Source organism: Notolepis coatsorum, assembly GCF_963971535.1.
Source record: "Notolepis coatsorum genome assembly, chromosome: 2".
Lineage (NCBI taxonomy): Eukaryota > Metazoa > Chordata > Actinopteri > Aulopiformes > Paralepididae > Notolepis > Notolepis coatsorum.
The window spans coordinates 214,223,486-214,230,616 of NC_140166.1; positions in this window are offsets into that span (position 1 = coordinate 214,223,486).

The following is a 7,131-nucleotide window of genomic DNA, read 5'->3' on the forward strand; positions in this document are numbered from 1 at the left end:
CGATTTGATAATTGCATCATTCCAAATCGCGATTTCGATTTAAAATCGATTAATCGTGCAGCCCTAGCGTCTTGCACTCGCGTGCACGTCGCAGTGCTTTGCGCTCGTCTGTCGGCTCCAGGCTGTGTTTTCGCTGCCTTTCGATCGTCACCACGCTCGACCTATTGCGTGATTCCATTCTCGAGTTACAAGACGAAACATCCGGCGAGCGTCATTTGACAAGCCGTGACCACGTCCGGTTGTGAGCGGTCCTGAATTGACCAGTCACTGCTGTTGGCGAAAATGATTGACCACCGCTGTAGCCAAGGAGCGTCTGCTCCGAAAGTGATCCCAGATGAGCGCTGACAGTGGGGGAAGGTGACACAAGAAGACAAAGAAGTCCATTGTTTTGATGAGAGCCTCTGAATGAATGGGAGCGGATGGCCATTTTGGATAATCATGCCGAATCTTTACTGGTACACACATTACAAAAACCTTTGTAAAACATTCATTTCCTGTGGGATTTTTATAAACTTTTGACCTGTACTACATACGACTGCAGGCTATGGAACCATTATGCTATAAGTATAAAGTATAATAAATTGCAAATTAAATTATATAGCCCCATTTTTACCCGATCCTTAACTCATTCCCGCCGAGTTTACTCGTTATTAGGAGCCGACGCTTGAACGCCAACAAGGAGTATACTCGTTATTTGATCGTTTTTCCTTTTTTTTCTCGATATTTGTATTCATTATTCATCCAGGGACCTTGGTGTTACCATAGGGAATGATTCTGAGTTCGCCAAAGTGCAATACCGGCCGCATCCAGCTAGACGGCGGTATCGAGCACCCTTTGAAAACCTTGTATCTTGGCTTGTGTAATGGCTAAATGTCACTTTTCCTTGTCGGGCGAATGGGCACTCTTTTCGAGAAGTGTCAAAAGGATGCCATGATCCACAGTGTTGAAGGCAGCACTACGATCTAGTAAAACCACGATGGTATTTTCCCCAGAGTTAGCAGAGAGTAAGAGATCATTCGCCACCTTTAACAGAGCTGTTTCAGTGCCGTGGAGAGCTTTGAACCCCCGATTGAAACGGACAAAGGACATCATCGGTATTCAGGAACGGTCGTAGTCGTGACAGGACAATCTTTATAATTCTTTAAATTAATGGCAATTTAGATATGGGCTAATAGTTATTTAAGCTAACATCAAGGTTGTGTCTTTATGGCAGAGGGTGGATGACTGTGACATGCAGGGTCAGATCCAGAGGCGAAGGAGGAATGAATAGTAACTACAATTACATGTAAATCAAATGTATCCTTTATGATCTGGGAGGGCTGACATTTATTAAAGGTAGTCGGGCCCCCTAAGCTGTGGGGCGGGGGGTCCCAGGAGAGGGGAAGAGAGAGATGTCATAATGGTTTCAATTGTTTTCAGTAAAAAAAAAAACATAAAGGCATCCACGACACGTGTGAGATTGCTTGCCTGGTCAGTATTTTGTCTTTATTGAGACAGTAGGAAGGCTAAAAGGGAGACAGAGTAGGGGAGACACAGGAGAGAAGGTTCTTTATTAAGATGGTAGGAAGGCTGAGAGGGAGACAGAGTAGGGGAGACACAGGAGACAAGGTTCTTTATTGAGACAGTAGAAAAGCTGAGAGGGAGATAGAGTAGGAGAGACACAGAGGAGAAGGTTCTTTATTGAGACAGTAGGAAGACTGAGAGGGAGACAGAGTAGGAGAGACACAGAGGAGAAGGTTCTTTATTGAGACAGTAGAAAGGCTGGGAGGGAGACAGAGTAGGGAAGACACATGAGAGAAGAAGGTTCTTTATTAAGATGGTAGGAAGGCTGAGAGGGAGACAGAGTAGGGGAGACACAGGAGAGACGGTTATTTATTAAGATGGTAGGACGGCTGAGAGGGAGACAGAGTAGGGGAGACACAGGAGACAAGGTTCTTTATTGAGACAGTAGAAAAGCTGAGAGGGAGACAGAGTAGGGAAGACACATGAGAGAAGAAGGTTCTTTATTAAGATGGTAGGAAGGCTGAGAGGGAGACAGAGTAGGGGAGACACAGGAGACAAGTTTCTTTATTGAGACAGTAAAAAGGCTGAGAGGAAGACAGAGTAGGAGACACAGGAGAGAAGATTCTTTATTGAGACAGTAGGAAGGCTAAAAGGGAGACAGAGTAGGGGAGACACAGGAGAGAAGGTTCTTTATTGAGACAGTAGAAAGGCTGGGAGGGAGACAGAGTAGGGAAGACACATGAGAGAAGAAGGTTCTTTATTAAGATGGTAGGAAGGCTGAGAGGGAGACAGAGTAGGGGAGACACAGGAGAGAAGGTTCTTTATTAAGATGGTAGGAAGGCTGAGAGGGAGACAGAGTAGGGGAGACACAGGAGACATGGTTCTTTATTGAGACAGTAAAAAGGCTGAGAGGAAGACAGAGTAGGAGACACAGGAGAGAAGATTCTTTATTGAGACAGTAGGAAGGCTAAAAGGGAGACAGAGTAGGGGAGACACAGGAGAGAAGGTTCTTTATTGAGACAGTAGAAAGGCTGGGAGGGAGACAGAGTAGGGAAGACACATGAGAGAAGAAGGTTCTTTATTAAGATGGTAGGAAGGCTGAGAGGGAGACAGAGTAGGGGAGACACAGGAGACAAGGTTCATTATTGAGACAGTAGGAAGGCTGAGAGGGAGACAGAGTAGGGGAGACACAGGAGAGAATGATCTTTATTGAGACGGTATGAAGGCTGAGAGGGAGACAGAGTAGGGGAGACACAGGAGACAATGTTCATTATTGAGACAGTAGGAAGGCTAAAAGGGAGACAGAGTAGGGGAGACACAGGAGAGAAGGTTCTTTATTGAGACAGTAGAAAGGCTGGGATGGAGACAGAGTAGAGGAGACACAAGAGAGAAGGTTCTTAATTGAGACAGTAGGAAGGCTGAGAGGGAGACAGAGTAGGGGAGACACAGGAGAGATGGTTTTTTATTGAGACAGTAGGAAGGCTGAGAGGGAGACAGAGTAGGGGAGACACAGGAGAGAAGGTTCTTATTGAGACAATAGGAACGCTGAGAGGGAGACAGAGTAAGAGAGACACAGGAGAGAAGGTTCTTTATTGAGACAGTTTGAAGGCTGAGAAGGAGACAGTAGGGGAGACGGGAGATAAGGTCCTTTATTGAGACAGGAAGGCTGAGAGAGAGACAGTGTAGAGGAGACACAAGTTCAAGTTTCAAGTTTCTTTAATAGTTGTCATACAGAAGTACAGAATACTTTTGTACAAAATGCTTCTTACTGTTGCGCTCCAGAGACTGTGCATGACAAGATAAGTATGAAATAAAAACATAGTAAAAATTAGAAGTAAAAAAAGAGGTCACAGTGTTCAGTTTAGACATATGTACAATGTTCGTAGACGTAGTTACCATACAATATACAATACTGTGCAGTGTACTAATATACAATGCTATATAGTGCAAGGCATAAATGGACGAGGTGCAGTTTAGGTACAATTCACAGTAGGTGTACGAGTTGTAGTGCAAATCCTTTATCAATAAATATAAAGTGTAAGTGTGTTTGTGTGATCTAAAGTGTGGAGAGTGGGTGCTGCAGTGTGTTGTTTGTTTGAGTGAGTGTGTGCGTGTGGGTGTGTGTGCTGTGTGCATTTGATGGTTGTTGCATAGTGATTATTGTTCGTTTAGCGATTATTGTTCGTTTAGCAGCCTGATGGCCTGGGGATAGAAGCTCCTTCTGAGTCTTTCTGTGCTCGCCATAAGACTCCGGTATCGCTTGCCTGACGGCAGCAGTTCAAAGAGGCAGTTGTTCGGGTGGCTCGAGTCCTTAATAATTCTCTTAGCCTTCCCCTTGCACCGCTTGTTGTAAATGTTCTGGAGGGTGGGAAGCCCCCCTCTAATTGTGCGTTCGGCTGAACGTGTCACTCTTTGTAGTCTGCTACGGTCTTGTGCAGTGCTATTCCCAAACCAGGAGGTGATGTTGCCGGTCAGGATGCTCTCTATTGTACATGAGTAGAAGTTCCTAAGGATCTTCTGACTGACTTGGAACTTCCTTAGGCGCCTGAGGAAGTAGAGGCGTTGTCGTGCCTTCTTCACAACACTGTCAATGTGTGTGGTCCATGTCAAGTCCTCGGATATGTGGGCTCCGAGGTACTTGAAACTGTTCACTCTCTCAACTGGTGCCCCGTCGATGCTGAGGGGGCTGTAGTCCTTGACCCCCGACCTCCTGAAGTCCACAATCATCTCTTTTGTTTTGCTGACGTTCAGGGAGAGGCAGTTCTCCTGACACCACTGTGACAGGTTCTCTACCTCTTCCAGGTAGGCCCTTTCGTCGTTGGCAGAGATCAGGCCCACCACTACTGTGTCATCAGCAAATTTGATGATGGTGTTGTTGTTCCGCTGTGCTACGCAGTCATGTGTGTACAGGGAGTAGAGGAGGGGGCTCAGAACACAGCCCTGGGGGGCCCCTATGTTGAGCGTGATGGATGAGGAGGTGCAGTTGCCGGCTCTTACCACCTGGGGTCTGCCCGTCAGGAAGTCCAGGAGAGAAGGTTCTTATTGAGACAATAGGAAGGCTGAGAGAGAGACAGTGTAGAGGAGACACAGGAGAGAAGGTTCTTATTGAGACAATAGGAAGGCTGAGAGGGAGACCGAGTAGGAGAGACACAGGAGAGAAGGTTCTTATTGAGACATTAGGAAGGCTGAGAGGGAGACAGTGTAGGAAAGACAGGAGAGAAGAAAGTTCTTTATTGAGACAGTAGGAAGGCTGAGAAGACAGAGTAGAGGAAACACAGGAGAGGAGGTTCTTTATTGAGACAGTAGGAAGGCTGAGAGGGAGACAGAGTAAGAGAGACACAGGAGATAAGGTCCTTTATTGAGACAGTAGGAAGGCTGAGAGGGAGACAGAGTAGAGGAGACACAGGAGAGAAGGTTCTTTATTGAGGCAATAGGAAGGCTGAGAGGGAGTCAGAGTAAGAGAGACACAGGAGAGAAGGTTCTTTATTGAGACAGTTTGAAGGCTGAGAAGGAGACAGTAGGGGAGACGGGAGATAAGGTCCTTTATTGAGACAGGAAGGCTGAGAGAGAGACAGTGTAGAGGAGACACAGGAGAGAAGGTTCTTATTGAGACAATAGGAAGGCTGAGAGGGAGACCGAGTAGGAGAGACACAGGAGAGAAGGTTCTTATTGAGACATTAGGATGGCTGAGAGGGAGACAGTGTAGGAAAGACAGGAGAGAAGAAAGTTCTTTATTGAGACAGTAGGAAGGCTGAGAAGACAGAGTAGAGGAAACACAGGAGAGGAGGTTCTTTATTGAGACAGTAGGAAGGCTGAGAGGGAGACAGAGTAAGAGAGACACAGGAGAGAAGGTTCTTTATTGAGACAGTTTGAAGGCTGAGAGGGAGACAGAGTAGGGGAGACAGAAGAGAAGGTTCTTATTGAGACAGTTTGAAGGCTGAGAGGGAGACAGAGTAGGGGAGACACAAGAGAGAAGGTTCTTATTGAGACAATAGGAAGGCTGAGAGGGAGACCGAGTAGGAGAGACACAGGAGAGAAGGTTCTTATTGAGACATTAGGAAGGCTGAGAGGGAGACAGTGTAGGAAAGACAGGAGAGAAGAAAGTTCTTTATTGAGACAGTAGGAAGGCTGAGAAGACAGAGTAGAGGAAACACAGGAGAGGAGGTTCTTTATTGAGACAGTAGGAAGGCTGAGAGGGAGACAGAGTAAGAGAGACACAGGAGATAAGGTCCTTTATTGAGACAGTAGGAAGGCTGAGAGGGAGACAGAGTAGAGGAGACACAGGAGAGAAGGTTCTTTATTGAGGCAATAGGAAGGCTGAGAGGGAGTCAGAGTAAGAGAGACACAGGAGAGAAGGTTCTTTATTGAGACAGTTTGAAGGCTGAGAAGGAGACAGTAGGGGAGACGGGAGATAAGGTCCTTTATTGAGACAGGAAGGCTGAGAGAGAGACAGTGTAGAGGAGACACAGGAGAGAAGGTTCTTATTGAGACAATAGGAAGGCTGAGAGGGAGACCGAGTAGGAGAGACACAGGAGAGAAGGTTCTTATTGAGACATTAGGATGGCTGAGAGGGAGACAGTGTAGGAAAGACAGGAGAGAAGAAAGTTCTTTATTGAGACAGTAGGAAGGCTGAGAAGACAGAGTAGAGGAAACACAGGAGAGGAGGTTCTTTATTGAGACAGTAGGAAGGCTGAGAGGGAGACAGAGTAAGAGAGACACAGGAGAGAAGGTTCTTTATTGAGACAGTTTGAAGGCTGAGAGGGAGACAGAGTAGGGGAGACAGAAGATAAGGTCCTTTATTGAGACAGTTTGAAGGCTGAGAGGGAGACAGAGTAGGGGAGACACAAGAGAGAAGGTTCTTTATTGAGACAGTAGGAAGGCTGAGAGGGAGACAGTGCAGATGATACACAGGAGAGAAGGTTCTTATTGAGACAATAGGAAGGCTGTGAAGGAGACAGAGTAGGAGAGACACAGGAGAGAAGGTTCTTATTGAGACAGTAGGAAGGCTGAGAGGGAGACAGAGTAGAGGAGACACAGGAGATACGGTTCTTTATTGAAACAGTAGGAAGGCTGTGAAGGAGACAGAGTAGGAGAGACACAGGAGAGAAGAAGGTCCTTTATTGAGACAGTAGGAAGGCTGAGAGGGAGACAGTGTAGAGGAGACACAGGAGAGAAGAAGGTTCTTTATTGAGACAGTAGGAAGGCTGAAAGGGAGACATATATAGGAAAGACAGGAGAGAAGAAAGTTCTTTATTGAGACAGTAGGAAGGCTGAGAGGGAGACACAGTAGAGGAGACACAGGAGAGACAGGTCTTTATTGAGACAGTAGGAAGGCTGAGAGGGAGACAGAGTAGAGGAGACACAGGAGAGACAGGTCTGTATTGAGACAGTAGGAAGGCTGAGAGGGAGACAGAGTAGGGGAGACACAGGAGAGAAGGTTCTTATTGAGACAATAGGAACGCTGAGAGGGGGATTTGAACCAGGCCCAGCGAGGTGGTACCAGAGACAGCAGTTTTAATCACAATGCCAGACCTCGACACAGGCTGCGATGTTCTGAGATGAAAATACTTATCATGCAGTATATGATTCAATTATAGGAATATCCTTAAAATAATGCCTCACCAGGAG